A 20,309-nucleotide genomic window follows, 5' to 3' on the forward strand; every position below is an offset into this window, starting at 1 on the left:
AACTTAAGAAGTTTGTGAAATGTTTACCCTTGATGGATTGTGTTGAAAAAAACATGGAACCCCTCCATATAAAAAAAAGAGAAGAAAAGCAAAAGAAGAAACAAATTGAAAAAGAATGTTGCAATGAATTTTGTGCAATGAATGAAAGAAATGGGGTATCCAATGAGTCATGCTTAAAAGAACTTAGGGTGGATTGTGGAAATCAAAAAGAGTGAAAGAAAAGGAGAAAATGTGAAATGCAAGCCATTCTTCATAAAGGTTAAAGTCACTAAGCCAAAATAATCATACCTTTACCCTCAGCCCCGTTAGAAGCCTTGAAAGACCTTAGTGATCTTGATTGAGCTTAATGTCATGTTGATTGGAAAATATGGGCAAGCCAATGGGTAGAATCATGCATGTGTTGATCTTTGAGAGTGTGAGAGTTGATTCCTTAATTCTTAAATTCTGATGAGCTTTGTGTGGGCATCGAATCATTCTTGATGTGAGGGCATTCAAACACTTTTGTTGAGCTTGAATTCCCATTTGAAGCAATCATTGTGAGCTTGAGTTCTCTTTGATGATGGCTAGTCACAGTTTGAAACTTGTAGTGCACAATTGAACATTGCATGGGTAGATTCAACCTTGTGTGCATGCATGTTGAGTCTTGAGTAGCACTATTTGTAGACATCTCTGTTGAACTGATTGATGTTGTGTTTTACTTGAGGACAAACAAAAGTTTAAATTGGCGGTGTTGACGAGTCGGGGATTTCGACTTATTTAGGGCTTGATATTCAGAGTTTTAGTGTCCTCAATGCCTATTTTATGCTCTAAAATGATGTTAAAATGCTAATTTGCAGCAATGAAGGCAAAGGAGAAATGCAATCACATTATCGGGTAAAAAGGAGCGAAAAAGCTGAAGAAAAGCAAGGTTAGTGCTCGCCAAAGCCACTCACCGAGTCACGGAGTGGCTCTTTAGCTCACCAAAAGTTACAGCAAGCCAGCCCATGGACAAGGACAACTCGGCGAGAGAAAGGTTGATTTGGCAAAGCGTCGAATGTATCGGTGATGGAGACTTTGATTGCCTAAAGTTACAAAAAAGAAGTGATGAAAAGCCAAGCCAAGAAGACGATGGAAATGAGCACTTGGCACATCACCGACCTAGTCGGCGAAGCCCGACTTATACCACTGAGTGGTTCAGAAGATGAAATTCTGGAAACGTATAAATGCATTTTTCAAAAGGAGAAAAAAGAGTTCTGAAGTTTTTGAGAGTTCCCACATTGTCCAGTTCTGGGGTTTTTTATCCTTAACATTGTTCTTTTAACTTTCTGAGTAGAGATTTAGGGTTTATTTGATTTCAAATTCAATTTGAGCATTTTGAAGACTTGTGGATTGTTGCCCAAGATGATGGAAAACATAGTTGGTAACGATTTCTTGCTCTTTATTATGTGTGCCTAAAACCCCCATTCTTGGGGTGTGATTATGTGATTGAATGTTTAAATTAGATTATGGGTGTTAGTATTTTTTGATTTTACTGTTGATTTGAAGTGGGTTCAACTAATAGTTGAGTTTTAATTGATGAATTGTAGTTGCACAACCAATTATAGTCTAGCATTCTAAGCTTGCTTGAGAAATAGGTTTTAGAATTAAAACTATTGATTGATGATTGTAGTGATTGGGATATTAAAGACTTAACTTGAGAAAATGGGTCTAAATTCAATCTTACTAATCTAGCTTGAAAAAGTAGATTAAAGCCTAGCCTACCCACTAAGATTCAACAACTTTTAGTAAATAATAATCACCCATTTTGCGAAATTGACATTCAATTGATCACACTCCCAAGGATCCCTCTTTACTTGTTTACTTTCGGTTATTCGTAGTTGTTAATTGTTGACTCGAATCCCCCTATTTGACATTAATTGTCAACCCCTTGCCATGTACTTTATTGTTTCGATAATGTCTACCTCTACAAACAACTTGAACACCATTTTACTTCGTAATTGAATTCTATACTATATAACTCCATGTGGGATCGACCTCAACTCTTAGTTGGGTTTATAATTGATCGCAACCGCCTACACTTAGAATTGGATGAAGTGTAGTCCAGTGTTATCACGCAATACCAAGGAACTTGGTGAAAAGGCATTTGATATCGAGAAGCTTGTATGGTAGGATTCTATGGGCGCGTAGTAAGATGTGGAGGTCTAGAAGCATATGTGTCATGTTGGGGAGGAAAATGGTAATTTGGGAAGTAGGTGTTATTTGGAGGCATATGAATGGAGCTTGGTTGAGTAGGTGGAGGTTTATTTTGAAAATTGGCTTGATTTGTGGCAGACTGCTTATCCATGTTTGACTCCAAAGTGGGATTGACAGAGAGTAACAGCTTAGCCCACTCGCGCATATCAAATATCTCTTTTTCTAACTCCCTTATTTTCTGCTCCAATCTTGAGACCAACTCATTCGAAGGATGTTCCTCTTCAATAGTTTCAACCATAACCTTATTATTAGTCATCTTCCTCTTTCCTTTGCGATTCTCACTTGGAAGAGAAAGAGGAGTGCCCTTTGATCGTTTGTGGTAAACCATGGTCTACAAGTCAACCATTGGGAAAGGGTAAATAAAAGTAAAATCAAAAGAAAAACTAAGTTAGAACATTGCATAAATTGAGATAACAAGAACATTGTTTGGTTAAAGTAAACATCCAAAATGCAAAGAGCCTCGTTGAGCCAGAGGTAGGCCTAACACGACAAATAAGTGATGCAAATGATTAATTCAAGCCTTATTTGCCAATTTGGAGTTTAGGTTAGAAAAAAATAAAAAAGAAGCAAACTTTCGTTTATTGGATAGAATTCAACTATTACATCATAGAACCGAAAATAAACCAAGGGGAACAATGGGGTAACATGGGAAAGTTATCCTAAATTTTGAAATCTTGAAGATACCGATCCCAAGAGCTTGAAGCCATTTTCTCTCTTGTATATGGAGTGACTATATCCAAAGTTCCATAAGTTGCGTGCCAATATATTTTCTCTTTCATCGGTGAGCCCATAATATACTTCTTCACTTAATTCTCTACCCTCAGCCTCTTTCAGGATCCACATGTAGTATTCCATTATATAGAAAGAAAGACTTATACCCGTATATATAGTTATTACCCTCTCCCATCTTCGAAGTATGTTATGAACTTCTGGATCATTTTGTCCAAACTCATACTTATAGTGATCTATATCAGATTGCAGTGGTATCACTTGAACTTGCCCAAACTGACGGGGTACTCGAATAAGAGCATATGATTGAACACCTTTTAATTTAATAAGCTCAATGAAATAACGTTTATCACCATGGAAAGAGGGGTGGATAAATAATAGAGTTTCCACTGAATTTGGTTGGGCAACATCGGCATCGGCCAACGGCAGACGGCATCAGCCAAGGCCTACACGCATCGAACGTGGCATGTGCGCATCTGGCAAACTACGTCGGCCAAATGTATGCAACATCAACCAAGGTCTGTACGCATCAACAGTGGCGTGTGCTCATCGACTGGGCGACATCAGCTGTGGCCTGCGCGCATCGGTTTGGCGACATTAGCCAACAACAAGCAGCATCAACCAAGGCTTGTACGCATCAATCGTTGGCGTGTGCGCATCGGCTGGGCGATATCGGCTGTGGCCTGCGTGCATCGGCCAACGGTAGGTAACATCAACCAAAGCTTGCATGCATCTTACGTGGCATGTGTGCATCGGGCAAGCGACGTAGGCCAACGGCAGGCAGTATCAACAAAGGCTTGCACGCATCAGCCGTGGTGTGTGTGCATTGGCTGAGCGATGTGAGCGTCGGCCAACGACAGACAGTATCAGCCAATGACTACATGCATCTGACGTGGCCTGTGCACTTCGGGCTAGCGACGTTGGCCAACGGCAGGCGGCATCGGCCAGGCGACATTAGTCATGCATTGCCCGGATTAGCTGTCTCCTATGCACATCGCTCAGCTAACGTCGATCGTGGCTTGTGCACATCGCTCAGCCGTCGTCGGACGTGGCTTGCCTACATCGCCCTTGTCCTGCACACAATGGTCAGTCGACGTCAGACGTGGCCTGCTCGCATCAAGTAGGCGTCATCAGTCGTGGCCTGCATGCATCGGCCTGGTGACATGTGCTAACGACAGGCAGCATCAGCCAAGGCTTGCACACTTCAGCCGTGGCATGTGCGCATCGGCTGGCGACATTGGCATCAGCCAAGGCCTGCACGCATTGGACGTGGAATGTGCGCATCTAGCAAACGCCGTTGGCCAATGACATGTAGCATCAGCCAAGTCCTGCACACATCAACCCTGGCGTGTGCGCATCAGCTAGGCGACATCGGTCGTGGCCTAGGCGTATAAGCAAGGCGACATTAGCTGTGGCCTGTATGCATCGGCCAACGACATGCAGCATTAGCCAAGGCATGCACGCATAACCATAGTGTGTGCGAATCGGCGGGGTGACATCGGTCGTGGCCTGCGCGCATCGGCTAGGCGATGTCGGCCAATGACATGCAGCATCATCCAAGGCCTGCACGCATCTGACGTGGTATATGCGCATCAGGTAAGCGACGTTGGCCAACGACAGACATCATCAGCCAAAACCTGCAACATCAGTCGTGGTGTGTACGCATCAACTTGGTTACATCGACATCAGCCAACGACAGACATAATTAGCGGAGGCCTGCACGCATCTGACATTGCATGTGCATTGGGCAAGCAATGTCGGCCACCAGCGTGAAGCATCAACCAAGGCCTACACACATCATCCGTGGCGTGTGCACGTTGGCTGGGCGACATCACGTCGACAATGGCAGGCGGCATCAGCCAAGGCCTAAATGCATCGGACATGGCATGTGTGCATATGGCGAACGACGTCGGCCAATGACATGCAACATCAGCCAAGGCCAGGACGTATCAACCGTGGAGTGTGCGCATCAACTGGGAGACATCAGCCATGGCCAGCGCACATCGGCCAGGCGACATCGGTTGTGGCCTACGTGCATTGGCTACGAGACTTCAGCCAACGGCACGCAACATCAGCCAAGGCGTGCACGCATCTAACGTAGCATGTTCGCATCGGGCAAGCGACATTGGCCGACGACAGTCAACATCAGCCAAGGCCTGCATGCATCAATCGTGGAGTGTGCGCATCGACCGTGGCCTACGCGCATTGGCCACGCGATGTCGACCAATGGCAGACAAGATAAGCCAAGGCGTGCACGCATCTGACGTGGCATGTTCGCATCGGGAAAGTGACATCGGCCAATGACAGGCAACATCAGCCAAGGCCTGCACGCATCAATCATGGAGTGTGCGCATCGGCCGTGGCCTACGCGCATTGGCCACGCGATGTCGGCCAATGGCAGGCAAGATAAGCCAAGACGTGCACGCATCTGACGTGGCATGTTCGCATCGGGAAAGTGACATCGGCCAATGACAAGCAACATCAGCCAAGGCTATCACGTATCAGCCGTGGCGTATGCACATCGACTGGGTGACATCGGCGTCGGCCAATGGAAAGTAGCATCAGCCAAGTCCTACACGCATCTGATGTGGCATGTGCACTTCGGGCAAGCGACGTCGACCAATGGTAGACGACATCGGCCATGCGACATTGGTCGTGGCCTATGCACATCTCTCAGCCGACGTCAGCCGTGGACTGCCCACATCGACCGTGGCCTGTGCATATCGCTCAGCCGTCGTCGGGTGTGACTGGACCGCATCACCCTTGGCCTGCACACAACATTCAGCCAACGTCAAACGTGGCGTTCCCACATCGCCTTTGGCCTGCACACAACGGTCAACTGATGTGGGCTGCCACTATCGTCTGCTGCCTGCATACATCGGTCAGCCGATGTCGGACGTGGCCTGCCAACATCATCCGTAGCCTACACAGATCGGTCTACCGACATCGGATGTGGCCTGGCCGCATCGTCTGTGGCCTGCACACTTCGATCCGCCAATGACGGACGTGGCCTGGTCGCATCGTCTGTGGCCTGCACACTTCGATCCGCCAATGACGGACGTGGCCTGCCCCCATCGTCCGTGGCTTGCACTTCGTAGATGAGTGACGTCGCACGCGGTGACATTGGTCGAGGTCTAGTCGACAACATGCGGATGTCCATGCCGTACAAAAATCAAAAAAGTGTGAAATACCCTTTATGTATAACAACAAATTCATCTATTTTCCATCATCTATTCTCAATGTTTCCGCCTCACGTGGTTCATTCGTACCAATCTTCATTACTTTTACGGTTCGTACGATTTTGAAATATCTTTTATTTGTCAAAATATGTAGTCTATCATTAGTTTCACATGTTTAGAAGTGTTTTCGAGTCTTTTCATATTTTTTTTACTTTTATTCATTTTTATTTTATTTTTATAGTTTTTTTATTTTTTACGTCACATTTTAAAAATTAAAAATTTATGAAATTGTTGAATTTAAGGTTACTATATTTATTTGTGAATTTTTTTCATATTTTGTCTATATTTTATTAATTAATTACTCATTTTTGGATTTACCAAAAAATTAAAATTTTTTTAAAAAAAGTATGAAATTGTTGAATTTAAGGTTACTATATTTATTTGTGATTTTTTTGGTTATATTTTTCCTATTTTTATTAATTAATTACTCATTTTCGGGATTTATCAAAAAATTAAAATTAAATTTTTTTTTATGAAATTGTTGAATTTAAGGTTACTATATTTATTTGTGAATTTTTGGCTTTAATTTTATATTGTTTTTTATATTTTTCCTATTTTTTATTAGTTAATTACTCATTTTTGGGATTTACCAAAAAAATAAAAATTAATTATTTTTATGAAATTGTTGATTTTAAGGTTACTACAATTATTTGTGATTTTTTGGCGTTAACTTTATATATTTTTCATAATTTTTATTAATTAATTACTCATTTTCGAGATTTACCAAAAAAAATAAGAATTAAAAAAAATTGTTGAAAACTATTTTTTTATTTATATAAAAGTTATTGGTGGAAGATAATGTGTGTTTGTACCTTAGAACGTGCATATTTGGGTTGTACATGTTCATTATGATTATCGTGAAAAACGATGTCTACTCCTCTAAGTCAAAATCCGTGCCACGGAATCAAGAGCTTCAAGTGGGCTACACATCAGACGTGGAATGTGGGCATCAGGCAAGTAATGTCGGCCAACGGTAAGCGGCATCAGCGAAGGCCTGCACGTATCGGACGTGGCTATGCGTATCTGGCAAGCGATGTCGGGATATGGCATGTAACATCAGCCAAGGCCTGCACGCATCAGTCGTGATGTGTGCTCTTTGGCTGGGCGACATTAGTCGTGGCTTGCGAGCATCGACCAGGCAACATCGGTCGTGGCCTGCGCGCATCAGCCAAGAGACATTGGCCAATAGCAGGTAGCATCAACCAAGGCCTGAACGCATTAGCTGTGGAGTGTGCGCATCAGCTGAGCGACATCGACTTCGGCCAATGGCAGACGACATAAGCCAAGGCCTGCACGCATCAGACGTGGAATGTGTGCATCTGGCAAATGATGTTGGCCAATAGCAGGTAGCATCAACCAAGGCCTGAACGCATTAGCTGTGGAGTGTGCGCATCAGCTGAGCGACATCGGCTTCGGCCAATGGCAGACGACATAAGCCAAGGCCTGCACGCATCAGACGTGGAATGTGTGCATCTGGCAAATGATGTTGGCTAACGACATGCAGCATCAGCCAAGGCCTGCACGCATCAGCCGTGGCGTAGGCGCATCAGCTGAACGACATCTGCCGTGGCTTGCGCGCATCGGCCAGGCGACATCGATCATAGCCTGCACACATCAGGCAGGCGACATCAGCCAAGGCTTGTGCGCATCGGCTGGGCGACATCGGTCGTGGCCTACGCGCATCGGCCAACGGTAGGCAGCATCACCCAAGGCCTGCATGCATCTGATGTGTCATGTGCGTATCGGGCAACTAACGTCGGCCAATGGCAGGCAGCATCAACCAAGGCCTGCATGCATTAGCCGTGGCATGTGCGCAAAGACTTGGCGACATCGGCGTCGACCAATGGCAGGCATCATCGGCCAAGACCTGCACACATCTGACATGGCATGTGCGCATCGGGCAAGCGACGTCCGCCAAAGACAGACATCATCAACCAAGGCCTGCACACATCAACCGTGGCGTGTGCGTATCTGGCAAATGACATCGGCCAAAATCATGCAGCATCAGCCAAGGCCTGCACGCATCAGCCGTGGCATATGTGCATCGGCTGGGCGTCATCGGCCATGGACTGCAAGCATCGGCCAACGACAGGCAGCAACAGCCAAGGCCTGCACGCATTGACCATGGCGTGTGTGCATCGGCTGGGCGATATCGGTCGTGGCCTGCCCGCATTGGCCAGGCGACGTCGACCAATGACAGGCAACATCATCCAAGGCTTGCACGCATTTGATGTGGCATGTGCGCATCGGGCAAGCGACATTGGCCAACGGCAGACAACATCACCCAACGGCAAACAACATCAACCAAGGTGTGTCCATCGGCTGGGCGACATTGGCGTCGCTCAACGACAGACAACATCAGCCAAGGCTTACACGCATCTAACGTACCCTGTGTGGTTCGAGCAAGTGACGTCGACCAATGGTAGGCAGCATCGGCCAGGAGACATTGGTCGTGGACTGCCCGCATCGACCGTGGCCTGTGCACATCACTTAGTCGACATCGTTCGTGGACTTCCCGCATCGATCGTGGCCTGTAACCATCGCTCAGCCATCGTCGGGCGTAGCCTGCCTGTATCGCCATTGGCCTGCACATATCGGTCAACCAACGTTGGACGTGGTCGGCCCGCATTATCTTTGGCTTGCACACAACGGTTAACCAACGTCGGACGTGAGCTACCACTATCGTCCGTTCCATGCACACATCGGTTAGCTGACATCGGACGTGGCCCGCCCGCATCGTCCTTGGCTTACATTTTTTAGACGAGCTACGTCGCACACGGCGACATTGGTCGAGGTCTAGTCGACAACATGCGGATGTCCATGTCATACAAAAATCAAAAGAGTGTGAAACACCATTCACGCATAAAAACATATTCGTCTATTTTCCATCATCTATTCTCGACGTTTTCGCCTAACGCGGTTCATTGGTACCAATCTTTATTACTTTTACGGTTCGTACGATATTGAAACATCTTTTATTTGTACAAATATGTGCTATATCATTAATTTCACATGTTTAGAAGTGTTTTTGAGAATTTTCATATTTTTTTGACTATTATTCATTTTTTTAATTTATTATTATGGTTTTTACCCAAAAAAATAAAAATTAATTGTTTTTATGAAATTGTTGAATTTAAGGTTACTATATTTATCTGTGAATATTTAGCTTTAATTTTATATTTATTTTTTCATATTTTTCCTATTTTTTATTAATTAATTACTCATTTTCAGAATTTACTACAAGAAAATAAAATTTAAAAAATTGTTTAAAACTATTATATATATATATATATATATGAGTTATTTGTAGAAGCCAATGTGTGTTAGTACCTTAGAATGTGCATATTTGGGTTGTACTTGTTCATTATGATTCTTTGAAAAAATGATGCCAACTCCTCTATGTCAAAATCCACGCCACGAAATCAAGAGCTCCAAGTGGGCCACGCATCGGATGTGGCATGTGGGCATCTGGCAAGTGACGTCGACCAACGGGAAGTAACATCAGCCAAGGCCTACACATATCAGACGTGGCATTTGCGCATCTGGAAAGCGACGTCGGCCAACGTCATGCAACATCAACCAAGGCATGCACGCATCAGCTGTGGCATGTGATGATCGAATGGGCGACATCGGTTGTGGCTTTCGCACATCGGCTAGGCGATATCGGCCGTGGCCTACGCGCAACGGCCAACGGCAGGAAACATCAGCTACGGCCTGCAAGCATCAACCGTGGCATGTGTGCATCGACTGGCGACATCGGCGTAGGCCAACGACATGCGACATCAACCAAGGAATGCATGCATCGGACGTGGCCTGTGCTCATCTGGCAAACGACGTCAACCAACGGCATGCAACATCAGCCAAGGCTTGCATGCATCAGTCGTGACATGTGCACATCGGCTGGGCAACATCATTCGTGGCCTGCGCACATCCGCCAGGCTACATCGACCCTGGCCTGCGCGTATCAGCCAGGCAACATCGGCCAATGGTAGACAGCATCAGCCAAGGCCTCTACGCATCAGCTGTAGCGTGTGCACATCGACTGAGCGACATCGGTCGTGGCCTGTGCGCATCGGCCAGACGACAGGCAGCATCAGCCAAGGCCTGCACGTATCTGACTTGGTATGTGGGCATCGGGTAAGCGACGTCGGCCAACGGCAGGCAACATCAGCCAAGGCCTGTACTCATCAGCCGTGGCATGTGCACATCGGCTGGGCGACATCGGCGTTGGCCAATGGAAGGCAACATCAGCCAAGGCCTGTAAGCATCTGATGTGGCATATGCGCATTGGGCAAGAGACGTTGACCAAAGATAGGTAGCATCAGCTAAGGACTGCACGCATCAGTAGTGGCGTGTGCGCATCGGTTGGGCGGTATTAGCGTCGGCCAACGCCATGCGACATCAACCACAACCTGCACACATCGGACGTGGTATGTGTGCATCTGACAAATGACATCGGCCAACGACATGCAACATCAGCCAAGTCCTGCACGCATCAGTCGTGGCGTATGCACATCGGATGGGTTACTTCGGTCCGGGCTTGTGCGCATCGGCTAGTTGACATCGGCCGTGGCCTGCACGCATCGGCTAGGTGACATCAGCCAATGGCAGGCAACATTAGCCAAGTCCTGCATGCATCAACCATGGTGTTTGCGCATCGGCGAAGCGACGTCGACCAAGGACAGGCAGCATCAGCCAAGGCCTGCACATATCTGACATGGCCTGTGCGCTTTAGGCAAGCGACGTCGGCCAACGGCAGGTGGTATCGGCCAGGGAACATTGGTCGTGGACTACTTGCATCGGCTGTGACCTGTGCACATCGCTCAGTCGACGCCGATCGTTGACTGCCCATATCGACCGTGGCTGTGCACATCGCTTATCCATCATCGTGCATGGCCTACCCACATTACCCTTGGCTTACACACAACGGAGCTGATATCGGACGTTGCTTGCCCGTATCGCTATTGGCCTGCACACAACAGTCAGCTGAGGACGTGAGCTGCCATTATCATCCGTGGCCTGCACATATCGGTCAGCCGACGTCAGACGTGGTCTGCCAACATCGGCCGTAGTCTGCACACATCGGTCTGTAGATGTTGGACCTGGCCTGGCTGCATCGTCCGTGTCCTGCACAGTTCGATTAGTCGACGTCGGACGTGGCCTTCCCGCATTATCCATGGCTTGCACTTGTTAGACGAGTGACGTCGCACACGGCGACATTGGTCGATGTCTAGTCAACAACATGCGGATGTCCATGCCGTAAACAAATCAAAAGAGTGTGAAACACCCTTCATGTATAACAACATATTCATCTATTTTCCATCATCTATTCTCAACGTTTCCGCCTGACGTGGTTCATTCGTACCAATCTTCGTTACTTTTATGGTTCGTACGATATTGAAACATCTTTTATTTGTACAAATATGTACTCTATTATTAGTTTCACATGTTTAGAAGTGTTTTAGAGCATTTTCATATTTTCCAACTTTTATTCATTTTTCTAAATTTATTTTTATGGTTTTTTATTTTTTACGTCACATTTTAAAATTTAATTTTTTTATGAAATTATTGAATTTAAGGTTACTATATTTATTTGTGAATTTTTGGCATTAATTTTATATGTTTTTTTTCATATTTTTCCTATTTTTTATTAATTGATTACACATGCCTACACCTAGAAGTTCTAAGCGGAGTAGTGCATATGTCCTACACATATACTTGAAAGGGATATGCTTATTGTGAAAGGCTCTATCGTTACTTACTTTTCGAACAAACTGCAGACTTTTAGTAATCCCGTTTCAATAGACACTTTTGCCAATTGTAACCCTGACTATCTTGGATGAGCTATGGTAATTCAGTAGGCCATGTATCAAATCATCTTCTCATTAAGCTATTTTGGACTGCCCTGTATACTTCTGCAACTATTCTATTTTAGTATCATAGAGAAACAACTTGATTAAGTGGAGTTTCCCCATTTCAGAAGTTTTTTCGTAGTAGCCAATCTAGTCCTACATATAATTCACAAAATGGAGCTATATCCTTAGATATGATGTTTGCACCGATAATTGTATTTCAATCAACCTTGGTCATTATCATCCTCAAGTAGAAGTAGTACTTTGACTGGGAAACCAGATGCAATTATGAAAATTACCTCATAGGTTCTCTATTATTGGAAGAACTGCCTTAATGTGTCTTCTAAGTTCAATTTTCTTCCATTTGGCCAGTTTCGTTTCACACTTTGATGAGTTCATTCACAGTGGTGACATTGGGAGTACATGTGTATGTCTGTTTCTTTATTCCCTCTTTTTTAAGTTTGGAAAAGCAGCAACATATGGAGAGCTGCTTATTTACTCTTTAAAAAGTAGGAAATTGGAAAAAGAGGTATGTGCTTCGTAATTAAACAATATAAGGTTATCATTTATTTTCTTCATCATAGTTAACATTATTATATCTCTTGGACCTCTTAGTTCAATTCTGGAGAAAACTCTACTGGTGGAAACTTTGCAAATGTCTTTGTAGACTCAACTTATTTTAATCTTCTTTTCCAGAGCTAGAACTCCGTTGGTATGTTGAATATTTGTATATGATTTTGATGTTGTGTATAAGTTTCACTTGAACTTACAACTTGCATAGGAACCAACTTCATGGCTCTTAGGATAGGATGTTGTTGTGGTTGACCCTCTAAGGAAAGGACTGGACCCGTCCTTGGTGAAGGAACTACGACACATCTCAACAGTGGAACTCAGAACATCTAAAAGGTGGAGTGAAGGGAAATTTTACGAAGTAAATCGGTTGCTATATTTGTTATGAAAATTCACGATCATTGATGAACTACAACATTTGAGGATGTACATGTCATTCACGTATGTTTTATTTGTTATGTTAGACCTGAAAATGTCAAAGACGAGAAGAGACCATGGATCTTGCGTGCCAGAGAAGATTCAATTCAAATTGAAAGCATAATTGTACATGAGGAAAATCAATCATTGCCTCAAACGCTTATCTATATTAGCTGTGGTTGGGAAAGTTTTAAAGAGGTATATGTGGCCTTCAAATCCATATTAGAAAATTTCGATTGAGATGCTGCTCTTTGATCTTTCTGGAGAAAATTAAATGAAAGGTGTCAATTAAGTCTTGGTTTGGTTTTTGGTGACACTTTGACCAAGAAAGGTTCAAATTCACTTAAAAATGTAATTAAGTAAATCTGGGACCAAATTAACATTTTCAAAACTTTCTAATCTTTTATAAATTACAAAAAAAAACACTTCATTTTTCAACTTTTATAATTCTATCCAAACCATTTTAAAAAAATTAAAAGAAAATAAAATTTTCTCTTCTTCTTCTTCCTTAGAAAATTCGAAAATCCAACTATCAAAACAAATATTCTCCCCCATTATCTTATCTTCCTCCTCATCTCCGGCCGTGACTCTCTCCTCTTTCTGAACTAAAGATTGTGTTCGACTTTAAAATGGGTAAGTCATTTTTTATGAAAGATTTTACAATTTTTGAACAATACTAAGTTTTTTTCTTGGGTTAATGAACAATAAATCGTTCTATAGATGTGAAAATTGAATAATGGTGTAATGGTACCTATTATTTATTATTTTAGAAAGAAAATCAACAAACCCAAAAAAGCCCTAATTTTAAGGAAATGTATATGTATTGTTAACATTCAGTGAAAGGTCATTTTTTGTTGTTCTTTTTATGACCATTTTGTTCATATGATTTTAGAAAAATAGTCTTGTTCAGTTGTCCAATATATTCATTTGTTGAAAGATGTGTTGTATGTTGCTACATTTTAGTGATATGTTGGTATATATTCCAACAGAGTTGTCATATGTTGGTACATATCACCTATGTGTTAGGGCAACAAAATTGTCTTCTGTAGTAACAGAAGATTCATCTGTGGCACATGAAGATTCATTTGTGGCCACAGAAGATTCATTCGTGGCAACAAAAAGTACATCTGTGGCAACAAAATGTCCATTTGTGTCAAAATAAGTATAAATTGCTACCCATTATTATTTTATAATCAATTGTAAACTCTCAATCTTTTTTTATTTACCTTGTAGATGAAATGATACAAGAAGCTTCATCCATGAAAACAACTCAATCTTTTATTGGTGTTGCTTCCTTTTCTAATATCAAATGCTCTTTTTGTCTATGCGAAGAACGTGAACAACATCATGATTATTTTATTAGTCGTGTTAAAGAACTCACTGATATTTTTAAAGAAATGACTTATACTATTGATGTCCATACATCCAAGAAGATTTCACAGCCTTTGAAGTGTAGGAGGTTGGAGAAATCTATTTTCCAATCACTATCTATAATTAATGAAAGAAAAAAAATCAATAACTAATGAGGAGGAGAAGGAGAAGGAGAAGGAGAAGGAGAAGGAGAAGGAGAAGGAGGAGGAGGAGAAGGAGGAGGAGGAGAAGGAGAAGGAGAAAGTGAAAAAGAAAGTGAAAGAAAAAGAGAAAAAGAAAGAGAAGAAAGTCGAAGTCGTCAGTTGTGATGTGAAGCAACAATATCTATTTGAAGGTTTTAACATTCACGGCGAGGCTCTAATTGAACTAATGTCATCTTTCTCTCAATGGATAAATGAGGGTCTTTACAAGTATCATGCAAAAAAGTAAAGTCGTTCAACTATAATTAGTATTTATTCTTGTTGTCCACTAAATAATTATTTATAATGATTACACAATTGTAGAAGAGACAAGGACGATCATTACTTAGCCAATTGCTCGAATCTTGAGTTCAAACAATTGGATTTTGTAGTTGCATCTCCAAAGAAGAAGGACTGGTTCTATGTAATGTCTCAACCCAATGCCCACTTTTATGTTTTGATTAAGACATGAAAACATACAAATAAATTAATACGGAAAATACACTTGTTGATGCATATGTGCAACATGTGGATGTCATTTTATACTATTTGTGGAAAAAGTCGAAGCAACAGAGTCATTCTAAATATCGATATACCACTACTAATTGTTTCTTTCAAAACATACATTGGCAATGCTAGTGCTGTTCTTGAATATGAGGATAAAATCGTTGGCATTATCAAAGGGTTTGGTATACCTGCTGGACTGCCTTGGCACCTCACAGATGATGTTTATGTCCCTGTAAATTGTAATGGGGAATTTCATTGGGTCTTGACAGTCATTGCATTGAAGGAACGGTGCATAAAGGTGTATGATTCGATGTCCTCATCTAGGACTAACAAAAATTTGTGCTCCGAGATTCAAAAGTTGTCTACAATGTTGCCAAAGTACCTTGAATCCAACAAATTTTTTGAGCAAAAAGACAACTGGTCAGTTGTCACGACCTGAGTCTACACCCTGGAAATGACATGACATACTCGACCCCGGAGGGGTCTTATACAAGCCTCATAACATTCATAACATAAGATACTTAGAAATAGTGGTAAATTAAAATTTTCTTTAAAACCATTCAATCAAAATACTCATTTAAAAACGATCGAAATAGCGGAAGTTTATTGTCTCACATGGACATCTTAGACAAAACTTTAAACAAAAGTAGGGACACGCCCCTTTACAATAGAAATCTTAACAATAGTCTATAAATATTAAAGAACTAGAAACATTAAAAGTCCTTGTCCTCGATCTATGAGGACATACCAAAAGATGTCTTGGAAGAAATCTAATCCAAGCTTCGACTAGGGAGAATCAAATTGAGTGCCAATCCCTACACTTCACAAAAGTAAAGGAAATATGGGTTAGCACAATTAAGTACTAAGTATGATAGACATGCTAAAACATGCTTAAAACAGACATTTATTTGAAAGTCATGCTTTTATGCCATTTTGGTAAAACTTCATGAACAATAGTAATAGAGGCATAATATAAGTCACAACCAACATTCAAGTCACATTTGAACATACTCAACATATAAACCATTACCTTCACATAAGCCTTCACCTCAAGTAACCCTCAAGCTTTACCTTGTGCAATGTATGGATAGCGTCCCATACCACCATCCACACTAAAGTACCACCTTAAGGTCACCAAAAGTGGACTTACCATTCAACCTTTCCATCTTCACACCATAGTCATACATAGGAGACATAAACACTTTTTAAGTCATATCAACACATAAGGACCATCACCTAAGACAACCCCCAAGTCATACTTGTGCAATGTGCAAGTAGCATCCCATACTACTACTCACACTAAGTACTCCTTTGAAGTCACCATAAGCAAGGTACATTCATATACCACAAGTCATAACAAGGAAGTAACTCACAATACAATCCAAGTATAGCATGCATCATATCATTTAAGCATAAGTCACATTCTTCATTAACTTCATTACATTAAGAGCATCTTCATTCATTAGACATTAGATCAACATTCTTCATTTGCATCATCATAAGAGCATATTCATTACACTTAACATCATAAAGGAACACACCACGACCTCTCTCAAAGCTTACTTGTGCAATGCATAGATGGCGTCCCATACCACCACCCACACTAAGTAGAGCATTCTTTAGAAGACATAGTTCATTAACATCCTTTGTGGGGGTAAGCCTTAACCGACATAGACCATGTGAGCAATTCATGGAATCTCGGTGTCACCCTCACCGGATAAGGGATTCCTACTTACCTAAGGTAGGACCATTGTTTTTAGCTTAAGTGGATCCATTAGCTAGACCTATGTGGGCACATAGTTTATGGGATAAGGAGATTTCTACTAGATACCCCGCCTCCACTAACATATGAGTATCCATCTCAAGAGATTGCTACTAAGTGCCCCGCCTCAACTCACGTATGAGTACCCATCTCAATCCATATCCACTTGGTGCTTAACATTATTCCCCACAGAGTATTTGACATTCATTACATTCGTTCATTATTATGGGATAACAAATTGCTACTAGATACCCCGCCTCAACTAACGTATAGACATCCATCTTAAACCCAACATTCATTCATTGGAAAGCTCATAGATTCAAATATGAGAATAGACTTTCACCTAGGAATCCCATATTGTGAGAAAGTCCTTTAACAACATGTCTTTTCATTCATTAGAGTACAATTGAGAAAAGCCTTTCAATAAGTACTTTATCATTAGCATAATCATAGAACTTCATTCATTATTCATTCATGAGTGTGTGTATGTGAGAATATCCTTTCACATATATCATCATCATTCATAAGGTTAATTGAGAATATACTTTCAGTCACCACATACTACATTCTAAACATGATCATCATTCATTCATTTAGATCACACACACATACTTCATATCATAATTATACATAGATCCTTCATATATATATATAAAGGTAAAAGGAAGATATCCATCAATTCAATACCACAATATACATAGTAAGTAAAACCTCCACATTTCAAGTGGATCAATAGATCAAGCACAATTCTACTACAACAAGTAATTTGGTCATAACTTGCCCTTTCAAGGCCATGATCAAAAGTCACCAACACACCAACAATTTACTACAATCAAGGAATGTATAATGATACAATTCAACAATCTAAATCAATTTAGGTATAATCCATCCACATTCATTCATGATCAACAAACCCACTTCATAAGGCACAATTTAGGAATTGAGATAATTCATGGGTTCATAGAGAATTTTCATCATAAATCATCAATTAAACACTAATACAATCATAATTTATCATTAGAAACCATTTGAAAACGTTTGATTAAAGAACCCATGAGATTGAGTAGAACCCTAGATTTTTCATACTTTGAAATCACCTTTGAATTGGCTCATTGAATGAAAAGTTAGACAAGGATCAAGATTACCATACCTTGCTATTGATTACCCACCAAATTCCCTTGAAAAACCTTTGAAAACCTTGAATATTTGACCTTGAGAGCTTGAAGTCTTCACCTCCAATGGAGGTTTCTAGAGAGAGCTTTTGGAGGGGAGGGGAGTTTTTGATTTGGGGTTTTGAAATAATGAAATCTAAAATATGTTTTAATACTCTTAAAATACTTTAATAAACCCAAAATAACCGTCCAAACACTTAGCTAAACTAATTCGCTAATTATCAACCGCTCACTTGGTAGAACCAAATCTGCAGATTGCAGGTGCCATCTACGAACCACCCACCTACGATCCGTAGGTGGGACCACGGGACGTACTGTCCAACCGTGATTTGGTTCAGAGGCTCTCATTTAGGGGTCTTGACCTACGGAGGCCATCCACGGGGCATGGATGGACCTACAATGCATGGTCCCCTTCCGTAGGTTACCAAACTTTTGACAACTTTTTTGGTTTCAAGGGGTCTTGTGGGTTAGGCTTAGGGTCCTCCTCAAGGACCCCTAGGGTGGTCCATGGGGAGTCGTACCTATATACTTAAAACAACTAGTAATAATGGTCCCTGACCCTAACTTAATTAATTAGTAATTTACCAAACTATCCCCCACTTAGGCCGAACCTAGGCAGCATTACAAGTGTGATCCATGGACACCAATCCACAGAGTGTGGATGGGTCCACGGACCATCCTGGCTGCCCGTTATTTGGTTCAGAGAGGGGTAATTGGGGGACCAGCCTGGGGAGACTATGTCTTGAACCACGACTCCTAACCATGGAACGTTGTTCCACCCACGGTTCGTGGGTGCCCAAGTGTGGTTCAAGCTATTTTTGACAGCTTGTTGGACCTTCCCTTGGGTCCTTCTCATGCACCCTTGGGGGGAGGGGGTTCTAGGGGGTCGTGCCTTGACGTTTAGGCACTAGAACCCTAGTACTAAGTTAGGAAAATTATTTTAGGACTTTAACCTTATGTTTTAACTTCGTTAAGCTAAAAGACTACACGTTAGGCTCTAGCTTAGGTCATTAGATTTTCGGGGTGTTACATTATCTCCCCTTTGGGAACATTCATCCCCGAATGATGACCAAGACACCAACATGTCCAAAGCAATACAAGAAAGTAGGAACTACATCTACTAACTCAATATGAATGCAACTCATCAATTCACATAAGCATGGGAGGGACTACCTTCTCCACATCAACCAATCTCATTACAACAATATGGAGCCAATGTGCCATTTCATCAAAACACAATTAAGCATGTTTATCAATTTACCTCATGAAGTCATAAATGTAATCATCATATAAAAATGCAAATCAACATGTGGAACATAGACATCATGGAAACTCAATATATATACTAAACATGAATTCTCACAAGAACATGCACAACATAGGGAAATCATGGAAATTCATGCAGCACACATGACTCCCAAAATACTAAACTTAATAGGAACTATTTACCTCATGCTTGAATAGGAGTAGAAGGAAAAAATGAGGGTAGTGGGACATCATATCGGCCTCGGCCTCCCATGTAGCACCCTCAGCAAGGTGGTTCCTCCAAAGAACTTTAACAGAGGCTACTTCCTTGTTTCATAACCTCTTTACTTGCCGGTTTGAAATCTTAACTGGTACCTCTTCAGAAGAAAGGTTATCATCAACTCCTAATCCCTCTAAAGGAAGGATGGATACTGGATCACCAATGGACTTCTTGAGCATGTAAACATGAAATACCGGGTGATACAGAGACAACTCATTTGGCAAGTCCACTTCATATGCTACTTTCCCAACATGTTTCAAGATTTGGTATGGGCCCACATACCAGGGACTAAGTTTCCCCTTCTTGCCAAACCTCATCACACCTTTCATAGGTGAGATTTTCAAGTAGACCCAATCACCAACCTCAAATTCAAGATCCTTTCTTCTATTGTCGGCATAGGACTTTTTTTGACTTTGGGCCGTCTTCAACCTCTCTCTAATGAGTCGCACTTTTTCACTGGCATTATAGACTAGTTCGCCACAAAGCCCGCTATATCCTTTTTATTCCATTCCACCAATAGACTTCCCGTAGATAACGATACATCTTGGTGGCTCCCGGATGAATACAATATCGTGAACCATGAACCTCTTCCAAAATTTGCTCTCTTAGGCAATCAACATCCGGCACACACAATCTACCTTGGTACCTATGCACCCCATATCTCCCTTGGGAGAAAACCTCGACGGACTTGTTGAGAACCGATTCTTTAAACTCCATCAATATAGGATCAAGATGTTGCTTAGACTTCACATCA

The sequence above is a fragment of the Solanum verrucosum genome, unplaced genomic scaffold (assembly GCF_900185275.1).
Source record: "Solanum verrucosum unplaced genomic scaffold, falcon-dt-bn FXZP01000129.1, whole genome shotgun sequence".
Lineage (NCBI taxonomy): Eukaryota > Viridiplantae > Streptophyta > Magnoliopsida > Solanales > Solanaceae > Solanum > Solanum verrucosum.